The sequence below is a fragment of the Oratosquilla oratoria genome, chromosome 12 (assembly GCF_046742065.1).
Source record: "Oratosquilla oratoria isolate Oo_2021 chromosome 12, ASM4674206v1, whole genome shotgun sequence".
Classification (NCBI taxonomy): domain Eukaryota; kingdom Metazoa; phylum Arthropoda; class Malacostraca; order Stomatopoda; family Squillidae; genus Oratosquilla; species Oratosquilla oratoria.
The window spans coordinates 72,307,883-72,329,163 of record NC_134788.1 but is presented as its reverse complement, the minus strand read 5'-3'; the positions used below and the strand labels follow the sequence as shown (position 1 = coordinate 72,329,163).

The 21,281-nt window shown below is 40.7% G+C and overlaps 1 long non-coding RNA gene across 1 annotated transcript in view; it reads left to right on the top strand.

Moving 5' to 3' along the window:
• The window catches only part of LOC143032020 (uncharacterized), a 322,508-nt gene that overhangs the window by 264,117 nt on the left and 37,110 nt on the right, over window positions 1-21,281 (top strand). The gene's annotated exons all lie outside the window — the stretch shown is intronic.

The window sequence follows — 21,281 nt, the reverse complement described above, 5'->3', positions numbered from 1 at the left end:
AAATGATCGCGGGAAGCATCAGCTGCCTGATGCACGATGATGCATCGCCATACTCGCGTTATACAGCAGTATTACTCGTTGCCAGAGAAGTGACATCGAACCCCAAGGGTTTCTAACAAAAGATTAGAAAGGCGGAGCATGCCGGCATGAGACCTTTTGGTCCATAACTAGGTCGGATGCAAAAAAAAAATAGTAATGATAAATACATATACCAAAGGCTTTTTCCCCTTACACGGGGGGTAGCCAAAAAAAAAAAAAAGGCACAGAAACCACTCCCACCCATTCCATTTCCCATATATTCCACCCCCCTCCTCCCTCCTTATCTTACCTTCTGGATGACGAGTCATCCCTGCATCCCGTCCACCGCCTTGGGTCAGAAGCAGTGTCGCAAGACACAGCACATCCACAGCAAGGCCGCTTCATAAATTCGGCAACCTCCCCTCTCCGTCCCCTCATGCAGAAAAGGAGAAGACGGGGAGAAATCCCTTCGGGTTGTGTCAATTTTTTTCTCATACTTCCTCATCCCCCACCCACTTCCCCTCATGCATTACGGCATCATCTATACACAGCCCTTCTCCATTCACCCCTATCTTCTGTCCTCTCCCGTCCTTCCTCCACAGACATTCCTCTCTTTTGTAATGCCCCTTTCACCCCATTCATCCATCTGATCCTAGGACACCACCCCATGTTCACTCCTTCCACCTCCTCTGATCCCGCTACAACCGCAGTGTCGTCAGCAAACAACAACTGGCTTATTTCCCACTTTTCTCCATTTTCTTTAACCATCTCCAATCCCTGACCCACTACCCTTGCATTCACCTCTCGCACCACCCCATCCATGTAAAGATTGAACAGCCAGGGCGACATAACACATCCCTAACGAAGTCCCACCTTTACCTCAAACCATTCACTCTCTCCATTTCTAATCCTAACACAAGCTCTACTACTCTCGTAAAAACTCTTGACTGCTCTTAACAGCTTTCCTCCTATCCCATATATCTGCAGTACCTCCCACAGTGCCTTCCTGTCTACCCTGTCAAAAGCCTTTTACAGATCCATAAAAGCCCAAAAAACATCATTACCTTTTTCCTATAGCTTTCTCACATATCTGTCTTACCACAAAAATCTGATCTACACAACCCCCACCTGTCCTAAACCCACACTGTTCCTCACCAATTACTCCCTCTCTTCCTCTCCTAATCCTCTCAATCAAGATCCTCCCATAAGCCTTCCCAACTACACTTAACAAGCTAATCCCTCTGAAACTACTACACTCACACTTGCCCCCTTTCCCCTTGTAAAATGAAACTATACAGGCACTCCTCCAGTCCTCCGGCACTCCACCCTCTCTGCAGCAAACATTAAATAACCTCACCAGCCAGTCCACCATCACTGCACCTCCCTTTTTCAGACATTCTGCATGGCATCCATCCAGACCAGGTGCCTTACCTGCTTTCATCATCTTAACAACTGCCTTCACTTCATCCTTCTCTAATTCTCCTCCATTTTCCTCGTTCATCACGGTCATTTTCTTAGCACTTCCCACTGCAGCTATCTTTCCCTCCCTATCCTCCTTCGCATTTAGGAACTCCTTAAAATACTCTGCCCACGTTCCTCTCACTGCCTTCTCTTCCATTATCATCTCTCCATCTGCACCTTTTACCTTTTCTTCTCTACTTGATTCGCCTCCTCTTCCTCTCTTAATTTCTTTCCAAAACATATTCTTATTACTTTCAAAATGTTCTGTCATGATAATACACTAGCACATAAGGACACTAGTATTATATCAACACAAGTATACTAGCACGTAAGTACATAAGCACTAGTATACTAGTAAACACTAGTACACCAGCACGTAAGTAAACCACCAATGGTACAAGTACACTAGCACACAAGTGCACTAGTACACTAGTACACTAGCACACGAGTATACTAGCAGAATAGAACACTAGTACACAAGTACACTGTAACGGACGGGTGTAACGGTACTGTTACGTTACTCTATCCTGGTCACTTGTAACAGAGAATATGACCGGTCCGTGACATTAACATGTTTAGGGTTGTCCACTGCACAAACGCCTCTAAGTTTTTGTTTGTTTATTGTCCTATTGGTTCTATGTTCTCTTGGTACACTATTACACAATCCTATCACTAAGGCACGTCACTGGCAGAACTACCTCTCCGAGCTCGCACATCTCGGTTAAGAATGTCGGAAGTTCCTTGGTGAGGTGCCACGTTCGTATAACTGAATTATTTATGTGAGCTGGGTTTACTTCGTCACATCTTATATTTTAATTTACATAATTAGTTTATAATTTAGTCTGACAGCCAGACTATAATATATATATCCAGGGGAGGTTCGTCAGTATACGTAATAATGTGTTTATTGGTGTGTGATCGCGTGTGCATGGTGTGAGGAAATGCTTGTGTCAGCTGGTTATTGCAGGAAGCGTCAGGCGTCCCATAGTCTGCCGGCTTGTGTGAGTGTGGGAGTGAGTGGAGGTGAGTGGGGTATATGACTGAGTGATATATTCACTTGTGTATGAGGCGTATACAACACCAGCACATAAATACACTAACACTAGGACAGAAACACACCAGCAAACTAGCATAAAGCACTAGCACACTACTATAGAAGTACACTAGCACATAAATACACTATAACACTAGGACAGAAATACACTAGCAAACTAGCATAATGCACTAGCACACTAGTAGAGAAGTACACAAGTTTACTAGCACATACAGTAGCGGCCAAAATATAAGAGTAAGTGAAAGCATATGTATTCAAATGCATATATTGAAATTAATACCCTACACAAGAACTTCATATTTTGTATACAATTAGATATACATTATATCTATATCACTTGAAAATTTGAAGCTCATAAAAAGAAAGTTAGTAATTGATAAAGAAAAGAGTGTGTAACTTCTTGCGGTCAAAAGTTAAGGGTAGCTTAGAAAATAATGAAATTCAACTTATTTTAAAAGATAAATAGCAATAACATTAATATTTGGTGAACAATCCTTTATTGTCAATCACCTCCTGACACCTGTTGCTACATGAATTGATCAATTTCCTACAAAATGATGGAGTAACAGTGCTCCATTCAAATTCCAAGAACTTGCAGAGTTCATATTGATTTTTTGGATTTTTTCGCTGTGCCCGTTCACCAATTATTTTCCAAACATTTTCTGTTGGATTTAAATCCGGGCTTTGAGCAGGCCAGTCCATCACATAAAGTTCCTCTTCAGTAAAGAATGATTTGACCTTCTTGTAAGTGTGGCAAGGAGCATTATCTTGCATGAATATGGGACATTGAACCCCTGAAGATCTCAAATATGGAAGGGCATGCTGTCGAAGAATCTGTTTATACACCTCTCCGTTGATCTTCCCATTACTAACTTTCTTTGTATCAGTTGCATAAGCTTCAAATTTCCAAGAAATATAAATATAATGTACGTATATCTAATTGTACACAAAATATGAAGTTCTTGTGTAGGGTATTAATTTCAATATATGCATTTGAATACATATGCTTTCACTTACCCTTATATTTTGGCCGCTACTGTATATACTAGCACACAAGTACACCAGTACACTAGTATACAAATACACTAGTACACTAGTGAACAAATACACTAGCACAGAAATATACTGCACACTAGTCGACAAGAACACAGACACTAGTATAGAAGCACACTTGTGCACACACTCCCAGTACAATAGCACACTAGTACATAAGTACACTAGTAAACTAGTACACAATACACTATCAGAGTAGTACATAAATGCACTAGTACACAATACACTAGTCCACTAGCACAGTAGTACACAAGTACAAGTGTGTTAGCGTCCTTGTGTGCTAGTGTACAAGTGTGGCAGTGTCAAAGTGTCCTAGTGTACTTGTGTACTAGTGTGTTAGTGCAGTTGCGTACTAGTGCTATTGTACTAGTGGTAGTTTCTTATGTGCTAGTGTACTACGTTCTAGTGTAATAATGCGCCAGTTTACTTTTGTGTTAGTGTGCTAGAGTACTTATACGCTAATGTGCTAGTGTACTTACGTTCTGGTGTACTTGTATAATAGTGCACTTGTGTGCTAATGTACTTATGTGCTGTAGTAGTGAGCTAGTACAACATTAGTGTAAGTACAATGGAATACTCAGACTAGTATACTAGTACAGGTACACCGGTACATTAATACCGTTGTATTATTACACTAGCACTAAAACACTAGTACTAGTACACTAGTATCAATCTAATACACTAGAAATAGTACAGTAGTACACATTGATACTCTAATACTAGTGCACTAATGAAATACTACTACCCTAGTATACTAGTACTAATACACTTGTAATTTAGTACAAACCTGGTACTCACTAATAAAATACTACTACCCTAGTATACTAGTACTAATACACTTGTAATTTAGTACAAAACCAACGTGTGAACGCCAACGCCTCTTCATTACTAACCACCGGGGTGTATGGGGGGTGGGGGGGGGGGAGCGGTTACAGGAGGCGTAGCAGCACCTTTGAGTCCCAGAGCAGCCGCCGCATCCTTCGGGAACACTGTTCGCCACTGGCTGGACTCTCAACTCTCACTTGCCTGGCTCCAAGCGCCACCACCCTGCAGGTTCACCATCTCGGCTGATGGACTAAACCAAGCAAGTGAGGGGAACCACTGCCTGCCTTGTGGGATAATAGTCTTTTGAGACGAAGGCTCTCCAGAGGACAGAGCAAGCATGCAGAGGCGAACATCACAATACCTACTTTCTGACTCTTCGGCAATTCCTCTGCAACCGGTGCTTTCATCAGTCGTCCCGGACTTTCCCTGCCACTGGCTGATCATGGCAGCAGCAGCTGATCATGGCCAAGATAGTGCAGTTGGTGGCAGGCGGCGCATCCCTTTCTGCACTCAAATCTACTCAGCTGCGCAGATGGTTTCCTCTCTTTCTTTCTTTCTTTCCTCTCCTACCAAAATAATGTCCTGCGGCGATGGGGCCAGCAATGACGGGGGAGGGGGGTGGGGGGGGGCAAGGTATAGATGTGCCTGGAAGTGAAGCCCCTAGTTGCTGCTCTGCACGTAGGCGGTACAGGCACGATGGTCGTCGTCGGGGTGGTAGGACTTTGGAGGTGGAACCCCCCGAAGGCAGCGACCTGTGCGGCTGGGCAGCAGCCCTATTCAGGGTCCGCGCTGCCCACCTCCCGCAAGAGGAAGGGTGGCCTAGAGAAGGAGGTGGCCTAAAAACGGAGTCCCTCCCTGTAGCGCGATACTGTCCTCAAAGAAAGACCACCCAAAATTGCTCTTTTTTTTTTTTTTTTTTTTTTTTTAACTTTTCATGTACTTTCCTATTAATGTGTTCGAGCGGTTTAGAGCGTCGCTACTTGCGTCGGTGGCCGAGGCGACGGCAGTTCGAACCAACCTTGCCACCAAATTAGATCAAGTGTATGGATGATCATTAGATGCCAAAGTCCTGTGTAGGTAGGGGTCACGGCACCGTTCCAGCCTTCTGACGCAGAGAGTTCCTGACGTTAAATCAATCAAATGGCATACTTATCTATCTATCTATCTATGTACTAGCTCATTATTGTGACATAACCCTTTTCTACATTTTAGGAGGTAATAACCCTTTTCTACATTTGTAATGATAGATTTAGGTTGTTGTCTAAGATGAAGATATTGTATGCTAGAGGAGAAAGTGCAAATCAAATGTAAAAAATATCTTCAGTAGATCAGGTTATTGATTACTATGTCTTAAAATATACCTGACATGTATGTATGCAGTAGGTGTGTATGTATGTATGTATGTGTGTGTGTGTGTGTGTGTGTGTGTGTGTGTGTGTTTGTGTGTGTGTGTGCGTGCGTGCGTGTATGTGTGTGTGCGCGCGTGCGTGTGTGTGTGTGTGTGTGTGTGTGTGTGTGTGTGTGTGCGCGCGCGCCACGTTCTCCAACATTTCCCTCCCATTTTTTTTTTTTTTTTTTTTTTTCCCTGTGGTCCCTTTCATAGGCTGTGATGTTCCTGAGAACATTGGAGTCATTTCTAGTCTCCGCAGCTGCTATGATTTCCTGTATCCTGCATCTCTTTTTGAAGTCTTAGCTCTTTTCTTTTTTTCCCGCGCAATGAGGTACATTTCTACCTCTCTACTTTCATTTCTTGATCCACAGGTTAAACTGTGTTACTTTCTGTTTGCTTTTACTTGTTTTTTGATCTTCTTTTTCAACTCGTTGTTTAATAGATCCATCCTTTCATGTTCTAATTTATCACCAAAAGCTTTTCTCATTCTTTATGTTTTTTTTTGTTTTTGTTTTTTTCCCCGAACGATAATTTTCTTAAGACTCTCTTGTCGAACAAAAACGGTAGTACGTCTCATAAATGTATGTATACATGTATATTATACATACATATATATATGGATACATACATATATATATACATATATATATAAACATATACATATATATATATATATATATATATATATATATATATATTGTTACGTTTCCCTTCAGGTATACAAGGGTACGGTAACATTTTATCTATCTCATGTAAGTCAGTTGGGGTATTTGGTAAACTCTACATGTATTAGTATCTATATTTATAACATAAATTATATGATACAACATGAATAATAATATATAACATAAATAATATGATACAATCTAGTATACTTAATTCTTACCGTTACCCAACTAGGTAACAAGAGAATGCTAGGAACAACTGTCTGGTATTGTGACAGGATTAGTAAGAGGGGGGAGGAGGTACCTCGCAAGCTACCGTACTTCCACTGGCTCCCAGTTGCCAGACGTCACCATTTGGCGACCACTCATTCTAACCAACCTGGGCATGCGCATGCGCACACGTATGACGGGAAAGTGTCCAGCCATGCACGGGCCCGCAACACCTCCCCCCAAAAAATGTGAGCTTCCCTAAATGGGAAGCGAACATAAAAAAAACACATTACATAGTTGCACAGAAAAATTTACATTATAAAAGACAAGTAATAACCACACAAAAGAACCAAAACCAAACACAAGATGAGTATGCTACACTTATGATATAAACAACCTCTTAGCCTAAGGAGCATCTCCTGGGAGAGCTGGACCATGTGATAGCGCGTCGGCTATGACGTTTTCTCTCCCACGTATATGTGAGATTTTCAAGTTAAAGGGCTGTAGGTGCCAACGCCCATCTTAAAAGTCTTTGATTAGTGTTCTTCATCTTTTCAACGAATATTAAGGGGTTATGATCTGTACGCACTTGCACTGGGTGAATTGTGCTACCTATATAAATTCTAAAATGGTCAAGGGCCAACAACAACGCAAGTGCCTCCTTTTCAACGGTGGCATTGTCTATGATGGTAAGTAGGAACTGATGACCACGGGGGGTTTTTGGTAAGGGACCTACGCAATCAATTGTGATCCTACTAAATGGCTCTTTTATCACTGGGATGGGTTGTAACGGGAACGGTTTTGATACTGGGGCTTGGTTTTCCCACTAACTGACAGGGACGGCATGTACGGCAGTATGTACCGACGTCTCTGCGTAACTTAGGCCAATAGAAATGTGATAGAATTTTGGCATAAGTTTTCCTGGTTCCTAGATGTCCTCCTACGCCGTCATGAGCAATGCTAAGAATATCTTGGCGTAGGGGCTTCGGAATCACTATCTGGTGGTGCACTGACCAAGGGTGACTGGCGGGGGAGGTAGCGGGACGATATTTCCGCATTAGCACGCCAGAGCTACTGTAATAGCAATTGGCCTCCTGTTGGGCTTCCACTTCACTAACTGCCCTATTAAGAAAACTGGCTAGTTCCGGGTCCTCTGCCTGGAGTTGAACAAGCTTACTCCTAGTAACAGGAGAGGAGCCAAAACTAGTCAGGGTCGTGACACTATTCTCATCTGTATTATTCTTAGGTTTATCTGTCGGTGAGGAATCTTTGAAGAGTTCACCTAGACCGAGGTCAGGGGGGTCTACTTGAATAGGGTCTTCTTCCGATTTCTCACTAGACAAAGGGGAAACCACATCGATGCCACCTCCCTCGACAGATTCATTGCTTGGGACATCTGCCTGTTGGCTCATACTACGTGTGACTGCACACGCAGGAAATAGCCCAGGGATGTCTTTCTCTAATTGTGTGGTGTTATTCTCAGCGGTAGGACGTGACGAGACCATGACATTTGGTAACGTCACGCCTCCAGCGAGGTCATTTCCTATTAAGAGGGAGACGCCCTCTACCGGTACCCTATCCACTACCCCTAACGTGACATAGCCTGATTTGATATGGGACTGTAAGTATAGCTGGCACAGTGGGATACGCGATCCTCCGGTCAAACCGTTCACTAGAACCCAATTACCAGTGTAGCACTCATCTAGGAAGGGGACAGCTTCTTTGGTAACCAGAGATAAGGCTGAGCCTGTGTCTCTCAAGATCTTAAGGGACTGTGGGAAGTGCTTATAGGTGAACGTGTCATAAAAGTTGTTCAATTTCTTTGGTGAACTTATGTATACTTACTCTATCGGAAAGAGTATTATTGCATACTAAATTGTTTTAGTAACATGTATATATTACGTGTAGTTAATTTTTTTCTTTCTTTTTTTTATGATAGTATCTGTAATAATTAAAGTATCCACAGGCATAGGTAATCAGCCTACTATGTAGGAAATGAAAGATTAGAGTCTTGGAAACAACTTCATCAAGTTAGATTTTTTCCTACTCTCTTTTATTTTTTTTTATAATTTTTTTTATTTTGAATAGTAGAAACTTCAGTGAAAATCTGCTATGATAAATTAAAAAAAAAAAATAAGTTACAGTTTCCTTTGTTTTTTTCTGATCAAATTAAAGAATTACTCTTTCTCTTTACAAATTCGAAAGAATGAATGAAATCGGACAAAAAGAAACAGAGATATGGCTATTTAAATATAAAAAACATAAACTTTTCAGGAGAGGCATTTAAAGTTTAAAGGAGCGCACCGGCATTTAAAATCCTCCGGCCGCGTACTCACTCGTGACATTGTCTATTTTTTTACGTTTCCGTTTAAAACTTTAAACAAAACTGAACTGGCTATCGAAAATTTGACTTAATTTCAATATACAGAATGTTTTTTCATGCAATGGGGTTGCCAGATGTCGCCAATAATTTATCTATTTCATTTTATATATAAGAACAGAAACGGAATTGAGCTGTAATATTTGGTCGAAGTGTTACAGCCATCATAGAGAATATTTTGAATACCTGTTGGTAGAAAAAAAAGATAATACGATCGCATGCATGACTGGTAGGCTAACAGATACGCGACAGGGCGACATCCTTTCTCCTTTAGCTTTGAAGAGATACTGAGATCCTTGTGGTGATTGACGATTAGTGTTGGGCAAGTTGCCAGATATCTCCATATATATTAATTATAGTAAACAAAACAGAACTGGGTATCAAAATTTTGACTTTATTTCAATATACAGAATGTTTTTTCATGCAATAGGGTTGCCAGAGGTTGCCAAAAATTTATCTATTTTATTTTATATATAAGAAAAGAAACGGAATTGAGCTGTAATATTTGGCTAAAGTGTTACCACCATCATAGAGAATCTTTTGAAATGTTTACCTAAAATTCGTTGATTTTCCAGAATTTTTCGTGTTTTCGCGCCCTACAGTCCCTTAATGGGAACGGGTACACTTGACTCGTTTAGAGCTACGGAACCTGATGAACAATATGGTTCAAAGGTGGAGGAGGTGGGAGACACAACAGGTCGGTTATTTGTAGGTGATAGAGGATCCAACTGTACTTCCGTCTGTTTGGCCACATTGATCGAGAGGGAATTTTGTTCTTTACTCTGAAGCAGTCATTAACATCATGACCGAGCCTACGGCAATATTTACAAAAAGGTTTCCTCTCACTATTAAAGATAGGTCCCCCGGTCTCACGGGCAACGGGCTTACCTGTGGTATATGATGGAAATCCTGATGGCGACCGAGGTCCCGGCGTTGCTGCCTGAGGGGCTGACGTAGGTGGAGGGGCGAATGGTGCAGGAGTAAATGCCTGGTGGGCACGTACTTGGCTGGGTTGGGACGCGGGAGCAGAAGACCTGTAACTTTGGCGGGGATTAGTAAGAGAATAATAGTCGGCAACTGGGCCTGCATCAGCTAGGGTGCGTATACCTCTTTGATCTAGGTACGCTCGTACATCGGGGTGTAAGTTATTGCGGATGTCTTCGAGCAGGATCAACTCAGCCAGTTTATCATGGCTCCGATGAGCTGATTCACTCTCTATCCACCGTTGGAACAAAGCTTGTTTGCGTCGAAAATATTCGACGTATGTCTCTTTTCCCCCCTTTTTCAAGTTCCTAAACTGCTGGCGATAAGCCTCAGGCACAAGCTGATAGCTGGTAAGGACGGTGGACTTAACCATATAGTAGTCTTTCACCTGCTCCTCAGAGAGAGCGGAGAAGACATCCAACGCCTTACCAGTAAACGACCGATAGACAAGTTGAGTCCATTTATCAAGTGGCCACCCATTCAAATGCGCCATTTTTTCAAATAGTGCAAAGAACCTGTCGGGTTCGTCTTCATTGAACTTGGGCACACTTGCAAGTTGGGACTCGAGCCTAAACACAGGGGCATCTGCTCTCGTTTGCTCTCGACGGAGTATTTCCAACTGTAACTCGATTTTTCTGAGTTCAACTTGTAAGGCTAGGTTACTAGGCTCCTTGGCAGTAACAATTTGTGGAGCTTCGTTACTTGGCTTATTGGCAATAGCACCATGTGGAGCAATTTTATTAGGCTCGTTGATATTGTCAATCTGTGAAGCCATGTAACTAAGTTCATTGTCACTGCCAATCTGCGGATCTACGTTATTTGGCTCTTTATCAGATTCCTCTGTTGCGGGTATATCATCCTCCCTGATCATTCCCTCCTTAACGAGGTGGTTGAAGACCATTTCCCTCAGAGGGCCTTTTTTCAAGCTTGAGTAACCCCCTAACCCGAGGCGTCGGGCAATGCCGATCAAGGATTCCTTGTTTATATCCCATAGAGCCTTGCCTGAAGGGTTAGCAAGAAATTGGTCGATATCAAACATTTTGAACTCAGAATTTCGAGAACACGTAATTATATACTAACAGCTAGCTAATAGTTAAACACATAAGATAGATAACTTCTACGGGATTACGGTGCGACCGATAGACACTATTAACACTGGCAATTTGTTGGCACAACAACACTTGTCACACTAAATGGAGCTTTAGTCTACGTATGCACAATTCTCAATATCCCGGACACGGGCCCCCACATGTTACGTTTCCCTTCAGGTATACAAGGGTACTGTAACATTTTATCTATCTCAATTAAGTCAGTTGGGGTATTTGGTAAACTCTACAAGTATAAGTATCTATATTTATAACATAAATGATATGATACAACATGAATAATAATATACAACATGAATAATATGATACAATCTAGTATACTTAATTCTTACCGTTACCCAACTAGGTAACAAGAGAATGCCAGGAACAACTGTCTGGTATGGTGACAGGAATAGTAAGAGGGGGAAGGAGGTACCCCGCAAGCTACCGTACTTCCACTGGCTCCCAGTTGCCAGACGTCACCATTTGGCGACCACTCATTCTAACCAACCTGCGCATGCGCATGCGCATGCGCACACGTATGACGGGAAAGTGTCCAGCCATGGACGGGCCCGCAACAATATATATATATTTATATATACCTGCCCGAGGGGGAAAAAGTATTGCCAGATTGATGGAGTCGCCATGGAATCTCCATTAGGAGTTCTTTTTGCAAATTTTTTCATGGGCAGTATTGAAGAAGAGGTATTTGATGAGGTACAGAGACCACGAATATACTGCCGATACATTGACGACATTTTCGTTATGACCGAGAACATCCAACAGATTGAAACCGAACGGCAACGACGACGGTTGAAAGAAGCCTGTGGCCTCGACCTCACCATCGAACATAGTGATGAAGGTTCCCTCCCATTTCTTGATGCTCTGGTGAAACAGGGAGAAGAAACTTTCAACACCTCGGTTTACGTTAAATCCACCAATCAAGGACGACATTGCCTAAATGGATCAAGCGAGTGAGTGCCCTCACAGGTACAAGGATTCGACAAAAGGTGCCTCTATTAGAAGAGCCCCTACCCACACGCTGCAGCAACTGGAGGGCCGTGCACTCAGAGTTCGAAAGGGGCACGCAAGTCCTCATCAACAACGGATTTGCCAACAAAGACATTGGAAGAATAATTAAGAAGGTAATGGACACGTGGTATCTAAGAAAGGAGGATGACCAAACGCCAAAAAATATCATTAATATATTTATAAATCATTCTTCCCCCGGGGCATACAAGGAAGATGAGAAAATTATGAAGCAAATAATCAGAAGGAACATCAAGCCGACTTCCGCAGGCACCAAAATGATTTCTGACATATATTACCAAAATAAGAAGACATCAAGCCTACTCATCAAGAACAACAACAAGCTCATCACCGATAAACTTCAGAGATCTCATAATATATATAGGTATTCCTGTAACCTTGGGGACTGCTCAACCCAACCTCCTTCCTATATTGGTATGACCACCATGAAGCTGTCGCGTAGACTGTCATACCATCTGACAGCAGGTGCTCCTAAGAGTCACTCCAAAGAAAGATACTCAGCAGCACACCATCTTAAGACGAAGGGAAACCCTGGTCGGTCAACAACACAGAAATTTTAGCCACTGGTCACCAAGACCCTCGAAGACTGCTGCCTATCCTGGAGGCTCTATACATAAAAGATCTTTCCCCAAATCTCAATATACAAGCCCATGACCTGTAAGCGTTACCCAGCGTTAGGAGGTCCATTTGCGCCCCCCATTGCGGTGCTGGGGGGCGCAAACTGATGACGTCACGCACCGCTCAGCCAATGGGAGAACAGACCGTACCTAACCCGCAGCAATCCAGCCAATCACCATCCACCTTCCGGATATAAAAGTTGCTGATCTTCAACTGCCACCGAAGAAGCACCAGGAGGTGCGAAAACGCCTTTTGGCTTTCGACGACGACGAGGAGGCCTCCTATTTCTATCTCATGGCATACGGAGGCCAATTACTCGCACTCCTGTCCTGCTGCCTATGGAAGGCAAAGTCGACTTACGAAACAGAGAGAAGATTGACAAAAAGCTTTGTCACAACAAGCTTGCCATTTCATTCAATGATATATATATATATATATATATATATATATGTATATATATATATATATGTATATATATATATATATATATATATATATATATATATAATACATGTATTATTTGCACTAAAGATGTGAATACACGAAAGCGCTCTGCTTTAATAGTTTTTCTTCGTGGTCAACCTTGCACACACACACACACACACACACACACACACACACACACACACACACACACACACACACACACACACATATATATATATATATATATATATATATATATATATATATATATACATATATATATATATATATATATATATATATATATATATATATATAATATGTCATATATATATAATATATATATATATATATATATATATATACATACAGAGATACATACAAATTTCCTTTGTAAAATACATACCCCCTTGTGAAATACCGCCGTTGTAAAATAAATACCCATTTGTATAATACATAACCCCTTAACAAAATACATACCCCTTTGTAGAATACATACACCTTTGTGAAATATTATCCTTTGTAAAATATATACCTCATTTGCAAAATATATACCCCTATCTGCGTGAATAAAATACTCCTTTTGTAGAATAAGTACCCCATCTTCGTGATAAATATACCCCCTTTGTGAAGTACATGCCTTCTTTGTAAAATATATACCCTTTCGTAAAATATATACCTCCACTACATTCGTTGTGAAATGTGAACTCTGCGTGACAAATAGACCCCCTGACGATTAGGTTAGGTTAAGCTAGATTAAGATACGTTAACAATTACGTCAATGGGGTCCATTTTCCACAGGGAGTCCATATTCCAGAGGGGATCCATATTTCACAGATATAGTACTACGAGCCAATCAACATTGTCTATGAAGAATAGAAATACTGAAACATTGTATATATATATATATATATATATATATATATATATATATATATATATACATACATACATACATGTACATACTACATATATGTATGTATAGTCATGTCTTTCTTGGTGTCTACACAGAGACAGGCTTACCAACTTTACGGTGTAAGATACGGCATACAAACACACGAATACATACTTAAACACATGCGTATATAAACATACACACGATTATACTTAATTATTTTTATCAAATACTAGTTCCATACTAATCAAAGGAATTATGAAAACAAATGATAATGAAATGAGTAGCGAGATAGATGATGATTTCAACAAGACGTTGGAAAATTTCCGAAAGAAAATGATTATTTATCTATTTACCTACCTTACCTCTTTATTCTGCTTATATATTCAATACCTAATCTATCTGTTTAATGTATTTATATTTTACTTATCTATTCCTTTATTTGTTCATCTACTTTTGGCGGGAAAATATTCAAGTTAAACATACGTCATCACACCGTCAGGGGTACCAACCTCAATTCAGCGCAGTAAATATAAACTTTCACATATACCAATAACAAGTCTATATATATGCATAAGGCTTTTTCCCCCTTATATGGGAGGTTGCCAAATCAAAAGGCAAGTACCCACTCCCACCTGTATATAAAAGTAAATATACAATATTCAAATTACTGACATGACGTAGCTGCATTTCCAATTAATAATATATATATATATATATATATACATATATATATATATATATATATATATATATATATATATATTGAAAAATACAAAATATACATAAACACGCCGAAACACGGAAAAATCCATTTATATAAAAAGCGTACACACATAAAATATGAAATCATCTCATGCAGGCAAACATATGCACATATCAAAATGGCTGTTTCAAATCATATATCCATTTCTTGGGAGATAGTAACGGTTTGCAGCATTGTGATATTTTTCCGAGCCTTGGGTGTGATCATAACATTAGCAACTAATTCGATTTCTTTATAAAAGTATTGACAAATTAAACAACTCTGTAGTTTACAAATAAAACAAATCAAAACAAAAAAATAAACGATTTTTGATATAAAACAGCGTGTTTCAAAATTATCTTGTATATCTATTAACCTAGTTGTATTATAAAGGATAACTGTTATCCTCATTTAGTCGCGGTGTTTCCAATGGCCATTAAAAAAAGATATAAATCATTCCATTGTATATTTTTCATTTTTTTTCTCAGCAATTATTCACTGAGACAAAAAAAAAAAAAAGTATGTCGAAGGCAATGCTTAGGCATTATGCAGCAAATGATATATAAATGTTTGTATATTTGTGTTTGTTTGTCGTCGCCAAATTTAAAATTGACCGTTTAATGTTCCCGTGCCCGCGCGACATTACGTCACAGGTCTACTTTAACTAAGAGAACGGAGTCGTCTTTAATCTAAGAGAATGGGAATCGTGCAAACATAGACAACACAGACCACTAAACACATTTTTATTAAGGAGGGAGGGGGTGGTGGGGGATTGATAGACAAGCTACAGAATTTACCTTTCATGCTACTGAGCGCAAGATATGAATATTTGCGTGCATTTGTTTATATACGTATACCCTGACATCCGATGTATTACAACTATGCAAATATACAGCAACTTCTTATTTTAGACACAAATTTTTATCTCCAGCAGTTTTCCTGTAATATATTCTTTTTCATATAAATAAGATTTTAATAATCAAAATATATTCAATATATTTGTATAGGTTTTGTCACATAGAATAGGACATCTTGACAAGACGCATGCGTACATGGCAACAAGGGTACTGGGAGGGAGCGGGTGAGGGGATGGAGGAAAATTGGCTTTGAAATAGGGAGGGTGAGAGAGATAGGGAGCGAAGGACAATATTTTCTATCTATTCACACACACACACACACACACACACACACACACACAAACACACACACACACACACACACACACACACACACACACAAAGATATATATATATATATATATATATATATATATGTATATATACATATATATATGTATATATGTATGTATATATATGTATGTATATATATGTATATGCATATATATGTATATGTATATATATATATATATATATATATATATATATATATATATTCTTTTCTTTTTTTCAGAGAAAATCGCTGTAAAGGAACAAGGAGAGAACAGAGGGGGAGGGAGAGAGGGAGGAGGAGGAGGGGGAAGAGGGTTTGTGGGTATTTCCCACCGAGATACTACAACAAGGGGATATAATATTTGACTACGTACGTGCAGTGGCGGTCTTGCTTCCAGACGAATCTCCACTTTCCGACGCTGTAAAAATGGGGGAAGACATCCTCATCATCTCTCTCTCAACCACCTCCACCTCCATAATCCACCTGCTCCTCAACAACTACACAACACAACAGAAAATGGCTCCTCCCTCTTCCCTCCCTAACCCTCCCGTCTTCAAATTATTGTCATTTAATTCGCCCCGACATTTTTTTCTCTCAATTTTGACCCAATTTAATTCAACAATTTTCATTTAGGTGTTATCACGATCATCATCATCATCATCATCATCATCATCATCATCATCATCATCATCATCATCATCATCATCATCATCATCATCATCATCATCATCATCATCATCATCATCATCATCATCATCATCATCATCATCACGATCATCATCATCATCATCATCATCATCATCATCATCATCATCATCATCATCATCATCATCATCATCATCATCATCATCATCATCATCATCATCTTCATTATCATGATCAAATCTACGGAGACAGCTAGGTTCGTTTCCCTGAGTGATGGCCACGGCTGACAGCCAAGTGCATGAGTGCCCAAGGACAAACCATAGATGTCAGATTGGTTCCTGGTCTTTGTTTTTTTTTCTAGATAAGCTTATGTTCTAGCTCCAGAGATCACTCGGGTATTCTAGAGGCCAACTAGCGAGGCTACAGATGGAAAATTAGAAAACAGGAACTAGATTATGTTAAATGTTAAAAGTCCTGGTCTCTGTTTCCTAGATCAACTTGTGATCTAGTTCCATAGCCCCTTCGGGGATCCTAGAGGCTAACTAGCGAGACTAGAGATCGAAAACTAGAAAGCAAGAACTTGTGTTAGATGTTAGAATTACCCCGAGGATGTGATTGAACAGAAGTTCATAAGAAGAATTGATGCGGGCAAACTGACTGAGAGCCTCTTTGCCCAGCATCGAATTCTGTCTTTACGTAAAGTACAATGTAGTGTGTGTGTGTGTGTGTATGGATATAAAGTAGGTGACATATCTCCTCAGGACCGTGATATCGCAGTTATAATAAATAAATATATAAATAAATGGATAAATGATGAATCAAATAAGTTAAAGAACAAACAAATAAATGAGTAAAGAAATGAATAAATAAATTAATTGATCAATTAATTAATCACTTACGCCAATATGATGTCTGCAAAATAAGCTTTCCTGGGAGAAAGGGAGAAATTGTACGCTCTGGGTGCCGCCTGGAGGGAGGGAGGAATAGAAGGGCACCCATCATCTGAGTGGGCGGATGACGGTTGCAGCGGCGAGGAAGGAGGCGCTCCAAGGCGGGAAGGCGGACCTCTGGCCGATCGGGAGGAGACGCTCAAGAGACATCGATGGAAAATCTTCTTCCTCCCCCCCCCCCCGTCGTCAAAAGGAGTTCCCACATGAAATGTGGAACAACAAGGGAAGGAGGAAGAAAAAAAAATATATAGAAAATAACAGGAATTAAAAAAAGAGAGAGAGAGAGAAAGAGAAAGAGAAAAAATAAAAATCGTTTGACTAAAAGGAATCGTCACAAAAATTGCGGGCTATCATCAAAGAAAACCACCGCAGTAAAAGAAGAAGCAAAAGAAAAAGAAAATACTCGTGTTGGAAACGTCTCCACGACCAGGAATGAATTTCTCCTCAAGGCTACTACCTACGGGACAGGAGGACAGCCCGAGGGAGGAGCAAAGGTCCCCGGCAGGCAGGCAGAGTCAGCGGCGGCGGCGGCGGCGGCTGGGCACAGATAGGAGCGAGCGAGCGAGCATGACGCCCACCCACCGGCGACCGAGACACACCGACGCGTCAAACATCAGCGTCCCCGTGTCTAATGGACACTGATTCCAATTAGGAGATTGACCACTTATAACCCCAAGTGAGCACCAAAGTGCCCTTCCTGCCTGACCTCGGGAGGGACAGGAGCCGCAGTAGTAACGGCGGCAGTGTTGTTCCCGACGGGGGAACCGGCTATGCTCCCACCCGAGGAGGAAGGACGGATGGATGGTCGTCGACCCAATTCGTCGCGTCTTGCTCCGCAGAGGGGAACAGGAGAAAAGAGATATCCCCGTGGGAAGTGGGAATTCGGTTAGAGTAAAGAATTACTCGTGACTTCCCACATAATTATGGGAAAAGAAACCCATGACTGAAATAAAGAAAAATGTCTAAAGATACTGAGAGAACAAAAAGAAAGAAAAAAAAAAAAAAACGCCTCAGCTTTGTGAATCACCTGCCCTCAGCCAGAGCAGAGCGAGGTCTGCAAAATGTGTCGCTATAAGGAGCGAGTTGGTGCCTGTCCAGAGGAAGTGGAGAGAAAGAGAGAGGGCGTGGTTGTGCCAATGGATGGCTACCCATCTCAGTCAGCAAGAGACGGAAGGGAAGGGTGGGGTGCAGCAGCAGCAGCAGCAGCGAGAGACGTGCTCCGAGGCGGCTCTATGGGCACTCTGCAGCAGCAGCTCCAGAGACGACGACGGATCATCTCAGCACCCAGTCTGTCAAAGGAACTCCTGACTAAACAAATGGAACAACAAACGAAGAAGGAAAAAATATATGAAATAAGAGAAATAATAGTAATAAAGAATAAAAAGTAGATAAAAGAAGAAGAAATCTGTTTGATTGACTAGGGACGAACCATCACGAAATTGTCGTTATTCAAATCGAGGTTGGAGGTATGAGTACATTTGCTATCGTGTTAGCGAATTTTGATGATTAACATTATATCATCTTGATACTTGGTATCTTTATAATGACTTTTGTCGATTAATTTGCAAAATTAGGTTCTTTAAGGAAGAAGGAATAAAATGAAGACATTGTATTTGATGTAGATACTTTGCAGTAAATGAAATGCGCCAAAAAGGGTGAGTTTGGACAAGAAATATTTACATTTTGGTGGAAATATGTTGTTGTCAGAAATATAATCTATGTGCAACAACTGCTTAATCATACAACTGTGCTCATGCATAGTTGACAAAAAGACTAATTTTTAGATTCTCACATTGGGAAAGACGTCATTAATCCCACAATGCACCGCGCTCCATTGCCGTCATTATTTTCATGACGTCGATAGAAAACGCTATTTTTGTATATATACATTTTAAGTTTCCTGATTATCTCCATCGAGTTTTTGGTCCTCAAAATACAGAAATATGTTTTCATCGCCTAAAGTCAAGGAAAAAGTTGCCTACGCGCGATGACCATAACACAAGGACCGAAAAATCTTCCCGCACTCTGATGCCGACGTTATGACGTCACGTCGCATCAAAATCCATCATATTTTCTATATTTTTAAAACATCTTTCTCTCTACGCGTTTAGAAAATTTCTCAGAATGTTTCGTTCAACACAATTGTCAAAATTCATCGTCTTTTAACGTTTCTCTCTACATGTATCTAAAGATTTTCTCAGAATGTTTCGCTCAGTTTTAATAAGAACACAATTGTCAAAATTGATCGTCTTTTCTATATTCTTAAAACATTTTTCTCTGCACGGCTTTCTCAGAATGTTTCGTTCAGTGTTACGTAAGGCCACGTGCTTACCTGAAAATTTCACCCCTTGACATCTGGCTTTCCCTTTCACGTCGTCTTAAACTAGGCAAAAACACCGTCGATTTCCATCTTCACACTAGGCAAAAATACAGTCGGTTTCCATCTTCACATTTGGCCAAAATACCGTCGATTTACATCTTCACACAAGGCACATATGCCGTCGATTTCCTCCTTCACACAGGGCAAAAATGCCGTCAATTTCTATCTACACAAGTAGGCAAAAATACCGTCGATTTCCATCTTTACACTAGGCAAAACTGCCGTCGATTTCCATCTTCACACTAAGCAAAAATGCCGTCGATTTCTCCTTCACAGAGGGCATCAATGCCGTCGATTTTCATCTTCACACAAGACAAAAATACCGTATAATTCCTCCTTCACACTAGGCAAAAATAACGTCGATTTTCTCCACACAAGGCAAAACTGACGTCGATTTTCATCTTTACAGTAAGCAAAAATACCGTCGATTTTCTCCTTCACACAGGACAAAAAACCGTCGATTTTCATCTTCACACTCGGCAACAATACCATCGATTTCCTCCCTCACACTAGGCAAAACTACCGTCGATTTCCATCTTCACACTAGGCAAAACTGCCGTCGATTTTCATCATCACACTAAGAAAAATACCGTCGATTTTCTCCTTCACACAGGACAATAATGCCGTCCATTTTCATCTTCACACAAGGCAAAAATACCGTCGATTTCCTCCTTCAAACTAGGCAAACCTACCGTCGATTTCCATCTTCACACTAGGCAAAACTGTCGTCGATTTCCATCTTCACACTAAGCAAAAATACCGTCGATTTTTTCCATCACACAGGATTGAAATGCCGTCGATTTTCATCTTCACACTCGACAAAAATACCGTCGATTTCCTCCTTCACACTAGGCAATACTGCCGTCGATTTCCATCTTCACACTAAGCAAAAGTGCCGTCGATTTCCATCTTCACACTAAGCAAAAATACCGTCGATTTTCATCTTCACATTAGGCAAAAATATTTGGTTTGACCGTGTGAATGCATTTTCGACCGCGTTTGACGAACCGCTTGGCAGACCTGGTTTGACCGTGTGAATGCATTTTCGACCGCGTTTGACGAACCGCTTGCCAGACCTGGTTTGACCGTGTGAATGCATTTTCGACCGCGTTTGACAAACCGCTTGCCAGACCTGGTTTGACCGTGTGAATGCATTTTCGACCGCATTTGACGAACCGCTTGCCAGACATGGTTTGAACGTGTGAATGCATATTCGACCACGTTTGACGAACCGCTTGCCACACCTAGTTTGACCGTGTGAATGCATTTTCGACCGC